This window comes from Nicotiana sylvestris, chromosome 3, assembly GCF_000393655.2.
Source record: "Nicotiana sylvestris chromosome 3, ASM39365v2, whole genome shotgun sequence".
NCBI classification, from domain to species: domain Eukaryota; kingdom Viridiplantae; phylum Streptophyta; class Magnoliopsida; order Solanales; family Solanaceae; genus Nicotiana; species Nicotiana sylvestris.
Genome location: NC_091059.1, coordinates 15,243,066 through 15,258,096, shown reverse-complemented (window position 1 = coordinate 15,258,096; position 15,031 = coordinate 15,243,066).

Here is a 15,031-nt window from a genome sequence, read left to right as displayed (position 1 = left end):
AAATTTCAGTCTCTTATTATACTGCGATATTTTTAATCTGTCTTATTTAATTTATATATACCAGTAGGGACCTGACCTGACCTCGTCACTATCGACCGAGGTTAGCCTTAGCACTTACTGGGTATCGTTGTGGTGTTCTTATGCTACTCTTCTGCACATATTTTCGTGTACAGATCTAGGTACCTCCTGCCAGCCCTGCTATTAGTTGTGTACTTTCTACTGCTCCGGACACTTCAAGGTACATCTGCTTGCGTACTCAGACCTCGGAGTCCCCCTCTATCCCTTTTATGTTGTTCTTCAATTACTCCTTCTAGTTACTGATATATTGAAACAGTTAGATAAATTCTTAGAAGCTTGTGACTTATGGTGGTTCGGGTCTTGAGAAATTCTGTGTACATTTCGAGAGTTGGTTATTGTACATGCCAAGCGACATTTCTATCAGTTATTTAAATATTTATTGTTGTTAGTTGTTAAGGTTTTGCTTTCATTTTTGGTTATTTTCACAAATGTTAGGCTTACCTAGTTGTAGAGGCTAGGTGCCGTTACGACATCTTGCGGAGGAGGATTGGATCGTGACAAGTTGGTATTAGAGCTCTAAGTTCATAGGTGTTGTGAGTCACAAGCAAGTTTAGTAGAGTCTCGCGGATCGGTACGGAGACGTATGTACTTATCTTCGGGGGGCTATGGAACTGTTAGGCAAATTTCACTTCTTTTGATTCCTTGTCGTGCGAAATTATTGGCTTCGAAATTCTAAATTTCTGTCATCTATTCTCTCACAGATGGTGAGGACACGTACAGCTGGATCAGATGACCAGGCACCCACGCCCCCTGCTAGAGCCGCGAGATGACGGGGTCGGGGTAGAGGCCAAGGATGTCCATGTGGTGCAGCCAGAGCACCCGCACGAGCTGCTACAGCGGATCCACCAGCAGCTTCACTCAGAGCGTAGGCACCTGAGACGCCTACTACTGCACCAACTCTTTAGGAGACCCTTGCATAGTTCTTGAGCATGTTGGGCAGTCTAGCTCAGGCAGGATTGATTCCCTTGCTCCTGCCACATCTCAGGCCGGGGGAGGAGCATAGACACCCGATGACCGCACCCCAGAGGAGCAGTTTTAAGTCTATCACATTCCAGAGGTTATATCGGTGCCACCAGTAGCCCCAGTTCAGCCTAAGGGAAGGGCAGCAATATTTGAGGAGTAACAGCGTAGGCTCGAGAGGTACAAGAAGTACCACCCTCCTACTTTCAGTGGTTTGATGTTAGAGGATTCTCAAGGTTTTCTTGAGGAATTCCATTATATCCTCCGTATTATGGGCATAGCAGAGTCGAGTGGGGTTTCTTTCACTACGTTCCATCTTAGAGGAACAACCTATCATTAGTGGCGTGCTTATGAATAGGACAGTCCGGCTGAGGCAGCTTCACTTACGTGGAATCAGTTCTCGGATATGTTTTTTAGGGAGTATGTTCCCCAAAGCCTCAGAGATGCATGGCGTACTGAGTTTGAGCAGTTTCTCTGGGGTGCTATGACTGTGTCAGAGTATGCGGTTCGTTTCAGTGATTTGGCTAGACATGCACCAGCCTTGGTTGCTACAGTTCGAGAGAGGGTCCGTTGGTTTATTGAGGGGCTCCATCCCAGCATCAGGATTAGCATGGACCGGGAGTTGGAGATGGATATCTCGTACCAGTAGGTTGTGAGTATTGCTAGGAGAGTGGAGGGCATGCTTGCTCGGGAGAGAGAGAGGAGAGGGAGGCCAAGAGGTCTCGAGAGTCTGGCTCTTATAATGGTACTCGTGCCCTAGCTGCAGTTCGCCATGGTAGAGGCTATGTGAGTTGCCCTCTTCTTTCACCACTTCCATCCCCCTTTGGTATTCCGGCTACTCCTAGGCCCTAGGAGCTATATTATGCACCTCCAGTATCTAGTGCGCCTCCTACATGGGGTGCTTTCAGCGGTCAGTCCAGCAGACCCGTCCTGAGCCATCCACAACAGCCACGCCTTCCGAGAGCTTGTTTTGAGTGTGGCAACACTCTCCATATGGTGAGGGATTGCTCTAGACTTATGAGGGATGCACCTTCACAGACTTCTCAGGCACCGCGTGCTCCATAGGGTCCTCAGGTTATAATTACAGCACCAGCTACCACTCCACCTACTCAACTAGCTCAAGGTAGAGGTCAGGGAGGCAGAGGTCACCTTAGAGGGGGAGGCCAGGCTAGATATTATGCTATTCCTGCTCGTACAAAGATAGTTGCTTCCGACTCTGTCATTACAGGTATTGTTTTGGTCTGTCATAGAGATGTATCATCTTATTTTGCTCCGTATTTAGGTGTATCCCGTGATTCTACGAGTTCTCCTATTTATGTGTCTACACTTGTGGGAGATTCTATTATTGTTAACCATGTGTATCGATCGTGTTTTGTTGTTCTTAGTGGTTTTGAGACTAGAGCTGATTCATTATTATTCAATATGGTAGATTTTGATATTATCTTAGGCATGGACTGATTGTCGCCCCATTATGCTATTCTTGATTGTCACGCCAAAACTATGATGCTGGCTATGATAGGCTTACCACGGTTAGAGTGGAGAGGTACCTTCAATTATACTCCCAACAAAGTTATTTCATTTCTTAAAGCTTAACGAATGGTTGAGAAGGGGTATGACGCGTATCTAGCCTATGTGAGAGATGTCAGTATTGATACCCCTACAGTTAAGTCAGTTCCAGTAGTGAGGCATTATCCCGATATTTTTTCAGCTGATCTTTCGGGCATGCCGTCCGACAGAGATATTGACTTTGGTATTGATTTGTCGCCGGGCACTCAGCTCATCTCTATTCCTCCATATCGTATGTCTCCTCCTGAGTTGAAGGAGTTGAAGGAACAGTTATAGGAATTGCTTGATATGGGCTTCATTCAGTCCAGTGTATCACCTTGGGGTGCTCCGGTCTTGTTTGTAAAAGAAAAATAGTTCTATGCGTATATGCATTGATTATCGCCAGTTGAACAAAGTTACAGTGAAGAACATGTATCATTTACCTCGTATTAATGACCTATTTGATCAGTTATAGGGTGCCAGAGTGTTTTCCAAGATTGACTTGCGTTCAGGTTATCATCAGTTGAAGATTCGGGAGCCAGATATCTCGAAGACTGCTTTGAGGACTTGGTATGCTCATTACGAATTCCTTGTGATGTCATTTGGGCAGACCAACGCCCCATCAACATTTATGCATTTGATGCACAATGTATTTCGAGCCTATCTTGATTTATTCATCATTATGTTTATTGATGACATTCTAGTATACTCCCGGAGTCGAGAGGATCATGAGCGACACCTGAGGACTGTGCTTCAGACCTTGAGAGAAAAGAAGTTATATGCAAAATTCTCAAAGTGTGAGTTCTGGTTAGACGCAGTGGCATTTTTGGATCACATAGTGTCGAGTGAAGGGATCAAGGTGGATCCGAAGAAGGTTAAGGCAGTGTAGAGTTGGCCTAGACCGTCCTCAGCTACAAAGATCCAGAGTTTTCTTGGTATGTCGGAGTATTACCGTTGATTTATATAGGGTTTTTAATCTATTGCAACACCTATGACCAGGCTGACCCAGAAGGGTGCTCCGTTCGGGTGGACAGATGAGTGTGAGTAGAGCTTCCAAAAGCTCAAGACATCTTTGACTACAGCCCCAGTATTGGTATATCCTACATGTTCAAGGTCTTATACTGTATATTGTGATATGTCGTGGGTTGGTCTCGGTGCGGTGTTGATGCAAGACTGTAGGGTGATTGCCTACGCGTCCAGACAACTGAAGGTGCATGTAAAGAACTATCTTGTCCACGACCTTGAGTTAGCAGCTATTGTTCATGTCTTGAAAATTTGGCAGAACTATTTGTACGGTGTCCCTTGTGATATCTACACTGATCACCGGAGTTTGCAACATCTGTTCAAGCAGAAGGTTCTTAACTTGCGCTAGTGGAGGTGATTAAAGTTGCTTAAGGATTATGATATCATTATTCTATAACATCCCGGAAAGGCCAATGTGGCGGCTGATGCCTTAAGTCCTAGGGCGGGGAGTTTGGGGAGCTTAGCATATTTATCAGCAGCAAAGAGGTCATTGGCATTGGATGTTCAAGCCTTGGCCAACCAGTTTGTTAGATTGGACATTTCTAAGCCGAGTCGAGTTTTGGCTTATGTGGTCTCCCAGTCGTCTCTATGATCGTATCAGGGAGCGTTAGTATGATGACCCCCATCTGCTTGTCCTTAAGGACATGGTTCAGCACAGAATGCTATGGAGGTCACTGTTTGAGTTGATGGTGCATTGAGAATGCAGGGCAGGCTCTGTGTGCCCAATGTAGACGGATTGCGTGAGTTGATTCTCTAGGAGGCTCAAAGTTCGCGGTACTCCATTCATCCGGGTGCCGCAAAGATGTATCAATACTTGAAGCAGCATTATTGGTGGAGGAGAATGAAGAAAGACATAGCGCAATATGTAACTCGGTGACTAAATTTCCAGCAGGTGAAGTATGAGCATCAGCGACTGGGTGGATATCTTCAGAAATTAGAGATTCTAGAGTGAAAATGGGAGCAAATCACTATGAATTTCGTTGTTGGACTCCCACAGACTCAACAGAAGTTTGATGCAGTTTGGGTGATTATAGATAGGCTGACCAAGTCAACTCATTTCATTCTTGTGATGACTACTTATTCTTCCGAGCAGCTAGCTCAAGTTTATATCCGCGAGATTGTCAGGCTTCATGGCGTGCCGGTATCTATCATCTCTGATCGGGGTACGTAATTTACATCACGGTTCTGGAGGTCCGTACAACATGAGTTAGGTACTTGAGTTGAGTTGAGCACAACATTTCACCCTTATACGGACAGACAGTCCGAGCGCACTATTCAAATACTAGAGGATATGCTCCATACATATGTGATAGAGTTTAGAGGTTCTTAGGATTAGTTCTTGCCACTTGCGGAGTTTACCTACAACAACAACTATTAGTCGAGCATTCAGATAGCACTGTATAAGGCTCTATATGGTAGGCGGTGTCGGTCTCCAGTGGGTTGGTTTGAGACGGGCGAGGCTAGATTACTGAGTACAAACTTGGTTTAGGATGCTTTGGAGAAGGTTAAGGTGATTCAGGATAAACTTCGCACTGCCCAGTCCAGACATAAGAGTTATACGGATCGGAAGGTTTGGGATGTTGCATTCATGGTTGATGAGTGGGTCTTGCTCCGGGTTTCTCCTATGAAGGGCGTTATGAGGTTCGGAAAGAAGGGAAAGATGAGCCCAAGGTTTATTGGTCCACTCAAGGTGTTACGGTGAGTTGGGGAGGTCGCTTATGAAATTGCCTTGCCTCCCAGTGTAGCAGGAGTTCATCCGATATTTCATGTTTCTATGCTCCGCAAGTATCACGGTGATCCGTCTCATGTGTCGGATTTCAGCTCAGTCCAGTTGGACAAGGATCTATCTTATGTTGAGGAGCCGGTGGCTATTTTAGGCAGACACGTTCGAAAGCTGAGGTCAAAGACGTTGCTTCAATGAAGGTTCAGTGGAGGGGTCAGTCGGTCGAGGAGGCGACTTGGGAGACCAAGCATGATATGCGCAGCCGTTATCCTTATTTTTTCACCACTTCAGGTATGTCTCTATGCTCGTTCGAGAATGAACGATTATTTTAAAAGGGGGAGGATATAACGATCCGGTCAGTCGTTTTGAGACTAATAGCCCCGATCCCCTATTTACTGCTTCCCCCCATATCTTTTTATGCATATGTGACTTGCCAGGAGGTTTTATTTGTGGTTTCGGAGTGAATTGGGAAACTTAATCCATAAAATAGAAGCTTAAGTCTTAGGATTTTGATTGTAGTTAGAACTGTGTGAAGACGACTCCGGAATGAAGTTTCGTCAGTTCCGTTAGCTCTGTTGGTGATTTTGGACTTAGGAGCATGTCTGGACTGTGAATTAGAGGTTCGTAGCTGATTTAGGCTTGAAATGGCGAAAGTCAAATTTTTAGAGATTTTGACCGGAGTGGACTTTTTGATATCGGGGTCGGATTTTGATTCCGAAAGTTGGTGTGGGTCATAATGTTGAATATGACTTGTATGCAAAATTTGAGGTCAATCAGACGTGGTTTGATAGGTTTCAGCATTGGTTATAGAAGTTTGAAGTTTCAAAGTTCATTAAGTTTGGATTGGAGGGTGATTCATGTTTTTGTTTTGGTTTGATGTGTTTTGAGGGCTCGACTAAGTTTGTATGGTGTTTTAGCACTGGTACGTATGTTTGGTTGAGGTCCTAGGGGCCTCGGGTTGATTTCGAGTGGTTAACGGATCATTTTGGACTTAGGAAAGATGGCACATTTTCTGGTGTTCTCCAGTTCTGGTTTCCTTCTTCGCGTTCGCGAGAGGAGTCCCACGTTCGCGAAGAGGAACTGGAGGCAGGTGGGATTTTGTGCTTCGCGTTCGTGATGGAGGTCTCATGTTCGCGAAGCATTGAGGTAGTTGGTCTACGCATTCGAGATGGAGGTCCCGCGTTCGCGTAGAGAAATTGGCCAACTAGGTCCCCGGGCCCTTTTGCCTATGCACTCGCGATGTTGGTCCCGTATTCGCGTAGGATCGAGTTGACTGACCTTCGCATTAACGATAAGGACATCGTGTTCGCGATGAAGGATTTCTGGGCAAGAGTAAGTTGCTCTTCGCGAACGCGAGGGTTCTTCCGCTTTCGCGAAGAAGGAACGCCTGAGCAATATTAAACATTTCAAAATCGAAAGTTTGGCTATTTTTATCAAAATTTGAGATAAAGAGCTCGGATTTGGACGAAATTTTGAGAGATTTTCAGAGTCATCAATTGGGTAATGATTCTTCACTTATTTTTAGTTATATTCCACTCATCTATCATTAGTTCCATCCTTTAATTTCGGATTTGGGTTGAAAATTTTGGAAAAAATGGGAGAAGTTCTTCAACTAAGTGTTTGAGTTTTGATTGGGATTTTGATATTGGGTTTGGATAATTTTGGTACGAGTGAACTCGTGAGTGAATGAGTCTTCATATTTTAAGCCTTGATTTCATTTATTAGATTAGTTTCTTATAGTTGTATTTATAGTATGTAATTGCTTTTGGCTAGATTTGGGCTATTCGGAGTTGAAAAATCGTGGAAAAGGCATTGTTACCGATTAGTTGAGCTTGGTTCAAGGTAATTAGTTTGTCTAACCTTGTGTGGGGGAACTCCCCTTAGGATTTGGTATTGTTGTAATATGTGAGCACTGTGTAGGTGAGGTGATGAGTGCTTGCACGGGCTATTTGTTGTAAAATTCAACTTTTACTGAGTAATAACTTATTTCATCTTAATTGAGTTATACCAGCATGTGTAGTTATCATGTTTAGCCTAGTATAGCATGTCTACTTATCTTAAATGCTTATTTGAACTCTGTGCAGCGTGCTTAGTGGATTTTCCTATTCTTCCTTGACTTGTACTTAGTCTAAACTGTACGATTTTCTTGTTCTACCTATTATTTCTATTGTTTTGAGTTGCATGTTTACTTTGGGACTACGAGACGGTATCCCAGGAAATCCCTCTGCATATTTGCTTTGGGACTATGGGACGGTATCCCGGGAGATCCCCCTGCATATTTACTTTCGGACTACGGGACGGTATCCCGAAAGATCCCCCTGCATATTTACTTTTGGACTACGGAATGGTATGCCGAGAGATCCCCCTACACATTTATTTTTGAGACTACAAGACGGTGTCTTAGGAGATCCCCAGTTGTTTTTCCCATGTGTATTGTACTGTTATTCTTCTATGATTTGCTTTTTGTTATATTTCAGTCTCTTATTACAATGTTTTATTTTTATTTTGTCTTATTAATTTATATATACCAGTAGGGACCTGACCTGACCTCGTCACTATCGACCGAGGTTAGGCTTGGCACTTACTCGGTATCTTTGTGGCGTACTCATGCTACTTTTCTGCACATATTTGTGTGTGCAGATCCAGGTACCTCCTACAAACCCCGCTATTAGTTGCGTACTTGCTGCTGCTCCGGAGACTTCAAGATACATCTGCCCGCTTATGCAGACCTCGGAGTCCCCCTTTATCCCTTTTATGTTGTTCCTCCTTTACTCCTTCTAGTTATTGATAGAAATAGTTAGATAAATTCTTAGAAGCATGTGACTTATGGTGTTCCGGATCTTGAAAAATTTTGTGTATATTTCGAGAGTTGGTTATTGTACATGCCGAGTGGCATTTCTATCAGTTATTTAAATATCTGTTGTTGTTAGTTTTTGAGGTTTTATTTCATTTTTTTGTTATTTTTGTAAATGTTAGGCTTACCTAGTCGTAGAGGCTAGGTGCCTTCACGACATCTCACGGAGGGAGGATCGTAACAAGAGAGCACTACAAAATATATATTATCAAAATTATTGTCGTGATAAAAACTCTTAAAAATAATAATTTGGAATTTAGAGGAGAAAAAATATAAAGCTCTATCAAGAAAGAACAAAAAAATATTAAGTCTAACTAAATTGTAGAATATGATGCAATCATGCAAGAACAATGTCTTTCACATTGCAGAGTGTAGATATTTTAACAACTCTAATAACAATACTGAATATATTTTTAAAAATTTTTAAAAATGAATGATGCAAGTCGAAAAGGTCTTTTTGAAGTTATTATAAATGAGATAAAAATATTGGATTTGATATTGATAGTTTAAGAGGACAAGGATATAATAATGGATCAAATATAAAGTGAAAACACCAAGGAGTACAAAAAGGCAGCTCGACATAAATATTAGATCACCATGTGATTGTCATAATCTAACTTTTGTACTTTGTGATATGGCTAATTCTTGTACGAAAGGTATATCATATTTTGGAGTAGTACTAATATATATATTCATTGTTTTCTTCTTCTACTAAACGATGAAAAGTCATAAAAGATAGAGTACTCAACCTAACTCTTAAATCATTATCACACAAACACGTTGGAAAAGTCGTATTGAAAGTACTAAAGCAATAAAATTTTAAGGTCCACGAATAAGAGATACTTTATTGAAATTAGTAAAAGTTAGTGATGATCTAAAAACTAAAAGCGTTGTTTAGCAACTTATGAGCTTGAAAATTTTGAGTTTCTATTGGATATGACTATTTGGTAGATATATTCTTTGCGATTAATTCAGTTAGCAAAAGTTTACAGTCAATATATATATGCATATTGATGTTCCAATAGATCAACTTAGATGCATGATTTCTTTTTTTAAAAGAATATAGAGAAGCAAGATTTGTAACTGCCATAATTATGCTAAGAAAATTGCTTCTGAAATGAATACAAAATCTGAATTACGTAATAAAGAGGTAATATATATAAAGAATAATTTGATGAGAATGTTGATTATGAAATCAGAAATTCTCTTCAAGAATCTTTTAGAGTTAATAGTGTGAGCACGCGATTTTTGCCTCACACGAATTACTCCAAAAGAATTCCCAAAATTAGGTCTTTTCTTTAATTATGTGTTATTTTTAGGAATTATTACGCTATTTTCCTAATTATTTGCATATGTTTATGTACATGTTTAATTTTATTAACACATTAAAAAATACAAAAAATATAGTATCTGCATTTAGGATTTGATTATACTTTTTTGGATTAATTAATAATTAGGAGTTTTACAAAAAAAAATAATAACATATTTTTTTAGTCAAATTGTGTGCTTTTCTTTTAATTTAGTGTTTAATTATTCATGTTAATTATAATTTAGAGTGAATTAGTATTTTTAAGATTAATTTTGGTTTTATAACTTAATTTAGGATTTTAATTTTTGAAAAAATAAAACAAGAAAAGAAGGAATTAATTTGAAAAGTAAAGAAATGAAAAATCAAAGTTTGGGCTGTTCTTTAAACCCAAATCTGCAGGCCCAAAAAACACGCCCCATACCCGGTCCAAACTTTCAGGTCTCTAAGACCAGCGAAACGACTAGTATAGGACAGAACTACGTTGTTTCGATTTCAACAGATCTCAACCGTCCATTCATCTACATCCAACGACCAAAACTTCGCCTCATCTCCCGTATCCAACCCTGACCCGCCCTTGAACCGGTCTTGCTCTATGAAACCAAAACGACCTCGTTTCCCATTTACGATTTAATCAGAGCCGTTGGATTCCAATCATCCAACGGCCCTAATTAAATCAAACATTTAATATATCAAACCTCCCCCCAAACCCGACCCTTCCCATTTCATCCCCCCTATCTCTCATCAGAGACCAAATGTAACGTCACCATGAACCGCCGCCTTCCGCCCACCGGAAATCGCCTCACGGCGGTTCCGGTGGCCCAAATCACCCCATCTTTACACCATAGAATCCCCTCACTCCCCTCTTTCCGAATCCACAAACCTTATCCCTCAAATATCCCTGGAATCCCTCGAATTTCAGATCAAAGATCGGACTCGAACCCTAGTTTACCCAATCGACCCCAAACTAACACCCCATAACCTCCACAACCCCCTCATGCCCAATATATCATTAGTTTCCCTCGAATATATCCAGAACTCCTCAAATATCGAATCTGAGTTCGAGCCTTAGAACCCTAAAATTCTTATCAGTGCATGAAAGATCATTTGGCTGGATTTCTGGGCTTATTCAAGCTTGTTTCATCACAAAATAATAACGCTCGTTTGTTCTGCACCAAGAACAAACATTTGGTATTATTTTGGGTTGATTCAGAGTGCCAAATCCAAGTTCGAGCCTGTCCAGTGAGTTCTTTCCTAGTTTTTGTTTATTTTCATTAGTATTATTCTATTGTTCGTCTTTCCCCATCTCTTTTTCTTTTCTCTGGTCGATTTCAATTGAAAACTCGACCAATTCTTTGGTATAAATTATTTTTGTTCACTGTTGTTTCTTTAAGATTGGTTTTGTGGATTTGTTTCGTATAATTGGGATATCAGCTTATTTTAAGACTGTGAAATTGTATCTCGTTTAATCACTTAGTCAAAGTAATTAGGATTAGTTCAATAATTTGGTTTAACTTCTTATTTAATTATGTTGGTAAGAGTTGATTAGTATAAGTTTAATGTAGTCACCTAATTAAGAAGCTTCTATAGTGGTAGGGTTTAGATTTCACAACTGGAAAATTTAATTCAATAGGGGTTGAGTGGAATCAATTTTTTAATGTTGAAAGGCCATCTTGTGAATCAATGGGCATTCCCATTGCCTATTTAAGGAGTTCATAGTATTCTGAAAGAGGACAGAGAGGAGAAGAACATTCTGATATTCTGAAAGTATTGAAAAATACATATTTTTTTTAAGAAATAAGAATCCAATAAATCAGCTGAAAACTCTCTACTGTACCATTGAGCCTCAGTAATTCCTGATTCTTTTAAGTTCTGAAAACAATAATGTTCAGTGATGGGATTTGAGTTGGTTTGATACTAGTTTTTTGGAAGGTTTTGATCAACTTGTGTTAAAGACTACTGTTACATTGGATTGTAAATCAATTTTCTGGTTTCATTTGCTGAATTTGGGTTGTGTTGTTATTGCTATCGATTTCTGCTGTTTAAAAATTGCTGATCCTTCTTTATTTCTTTGTCCCCTCAATCTCAAGTACCTTCTTAGCCCATGAATAATGAGTGATTGTTGAACATGTAAATCAGGTGGAATACTGATTGAATACAAGCTGCATTTGAACTTAGTTTCCCCTATTTCTCATACTGCTTTAATATTCTGTAATAGATATGTAATTTTAGATGTTATCAAAGCTATCATTTGCACATTTAATGTTGTGTATGTTCAGTAGTTATATGTATGGGTAATTGGAAATGTATGTATGATTCTGTTGTGTATGTTCAGTAGTTGTATGTATAGGTAATTGGACATGTATGTATGATTCTTATTTGAGATCAGTATTGTCACGACTCGGATTTCCCACCATCGGGTGTCGTGATGGCGCCTACTATCGGAGCTAGGCAAGCCAAATATTTAAAACACCTTTCCTGCTTTCTTTCAAACAATAAAATAAACGAGACAAAATCTAAGCGGAAGACTTTAAATCTAAAGCAACTGAAAACCAAAAGTGCGGAAGTTTGAACCAAAATGCTACCCAGAGTCTGGTGTCACTAGCTTACGGACTACTACAGAATACTACAATCAATGTCTGAAGGGAAAATACATCATGTTTGTCTGATACAAGATAAACAAACAAAAAAAACATGGAAAGGGACTTCGGCCTGCGAACGCCAGCTAGGCTACCTCGAGAGTCCCTGGACTGAAGATAGCTCCCAAAAGTCCTACTGCTGCGGTCCGTAAGCTGCTCCCTGATCTGTGCACCAAAAATGCACAGAGTGTAGCATCAGCACAACCGACCCCATGTGCTGGTAAGTGCCTGGCCTAACCCCGGCGAAGTAGTGACGAGGCTAGACAGTACCTACCACAATTAACCTGTACAGATATATATACAACAAGTGCAAGAAAACAATAACAAGATAATACAAAGTAAAACTGGGAGGGGACATGCTATCGGGGAGTAACAGATAAAAATGAAATATCGGAAATAAATAGAAGAAACTCCGGTTTCCATGATATATATATATATAGAGGACGGCGTGCCACACGATCCCATAATATCATATATAAGTGGACGGCGTGCCACACGATCCCATAATATCATATATAAGTGGACGGCGTGCCACACGATCCCATAATATCATATATAAGTGGACGGCGTGCCACACGATCCCATAATATCATATATAAGTGGACGGCGTGCCACACGATCCCATAATATCATATATAAGTGGACGGCGTGCCACACGATCCCATAATATCATATATAAGTGGACGGCGTGCCACACGATCCCATAATATCATATATAAGTGGACGGCGTGCCACACGATCCCATAATATAGTTCATAATATCTGACTTCATATAGTAGACCCCTTCAGGGGAGAATAACAACTCAATACCTTTAACCCGGCAAGGGTACAGCTAACAGCCCAAAATATCCCGACAAGGGAGAATATATATATCAGTCTACACATCCCGGCAAGGGAGTATTCACAACACATTCTCCTTTTAAATCATTCTTCCTCAACCGTTCACATTATATGAAACTTATCAAATAAACAAGGAGCTTGTGTCACATTATTCGAATTAAAAGCAATCAAGACTCACGGTCATGCTAGACTCCGGTGCATAGATAACCGTCACCATGCCTATACACCGTACTCCACATTAGCAAGTAGCAAATATCATCCTAATCCTATTCCCTCAAGCCAAAGTTAGAACAAACACTTACCTCGAATGCTCCAAACTCAACTCACGCTTCTAGTATAGCTTTACCTCTTGATTCCACCACCAATCCGCTCGAATCTAGTCATAAGTTACTTAATCACATTAATAATTACTAAATGAATCATCCCCAATGCATGAAAATAGATTTTTCAAGGTTTTTCCCAAAAAGGTCAAAAATACCCCCGGACCCACGTGGTCGAAACTCGAGGTTCGGACCAAAACCCGGTTACCCATTCCCCCATGAATCCCAATAGATGATTTGTTTTTAAATCGGACCCCAAATTGAGGTCCAACTTCTCAATTTGTAGAAAACCTAGGTTCTACCCAAAACACCCAATTTTCCCCATGAAAATCTTTGATTTGAAGTTGAAATTATGTTAAAAGATGTTAAGGAATAAAGAAATTAAGTTAGAAATCACTTACCAATCGTTTTGGAGAAAAAAAGTTGTTTGGAAAATCGCCTCTTAGGTTTTGTGTTTTTGAAAAGTGAAAAATGACTGAGATTTTCCGAACCTGTATACCTTTCTGAGGGCCTGGTGCGGACCGCACAAAAATGTGTTGCGGCCGCGCCTAGTGGGAGAAAAGTGGGGCTTCTCTGAACCCTTCCAGCGCGGACCACACTGTTTTGGTGCGCGGCCGCGCTGGCTAACCTAAAACCCTAGCCGTCAGACTCAGCCACGCGGAATGCACAAAAATGCATCGCGGCCGCGCGGCTCCAGCGCGGACCGCGCGGAAATGACCGCGGCCGCGCTGGTGTCTACCACACCTGAACCTGCATTTTCTTAAGTCCAAGACCTCCCGGGCTCCATTCAAAACTCACCCGAGCCCTCGGGGCTCCAAACCAAACATGCACACAACCTTAAAAACATCTTACGGACTTACTCGTGCGATCAAATCGCCAAAATAACATCATATACATAGGATCAAGCCTCAAACACATGATTTTCTTTTCTTCAACTTTCATAACTCAAATTCTCCATTTTTAGTCCGAAACACGTCATATGACGTCCGTTTTTAGCCAAACTTTACAGATAGTGCTTAACACATATTTAAGACTTGTACCGGGCATCGGAACCAAAATACGAGCCCGATACCTATATTTTCTAACTCCTTTTCATTTCAAATTTTCATATCAAATTTCAGAAAAACAATTTCTTTCAAAAATTCATTTCTCGGGCTTGGGACCTCAGAATTTGATTCCGGGCATATGCCTAAGTCCCATATTTTTCTACGAATCCTCCGGGACCGTCGAATCACAGGTCCGGGTCCGTTTACCCAAAATGTTGACCGAAGTCAACATTATGCATATTAATACCAAAATTCATCAAATGTTTCATATAATTCACATACTCTAAGATAAAAACTTTCCGGCTACGCGCCCGAACTGCGCACGCCAATCGAGGCAACTAAAAGCGAGGTTTTTAAGGCCTCGGGAGCACGGAACAAGGAAGAATTACGGTGATGACCCCTTGGGTCGTCACATTCTCCACCTCTAAAACAATCGTTCGTCCTCGAACGGACAAAAGAAAGAAGTACCTGAGTCAGGAAATAAATGAGGATAACGGCTCCGCATATCGGACTCGGACTCCCAAGTCGATGCCTCAGGAGGCTGACCTCTCCACTGAACACGCACCGAAGGAAAACTCTTCGACCTCAACTGTCGAACCTGCCGGTATAGAATAGCCACCGGCTCCTCCTCATATGACAGATCCTTGTCCAATTGGATAGTGCTGAAATCCAACACGTGCGATGGATCTCCATGATA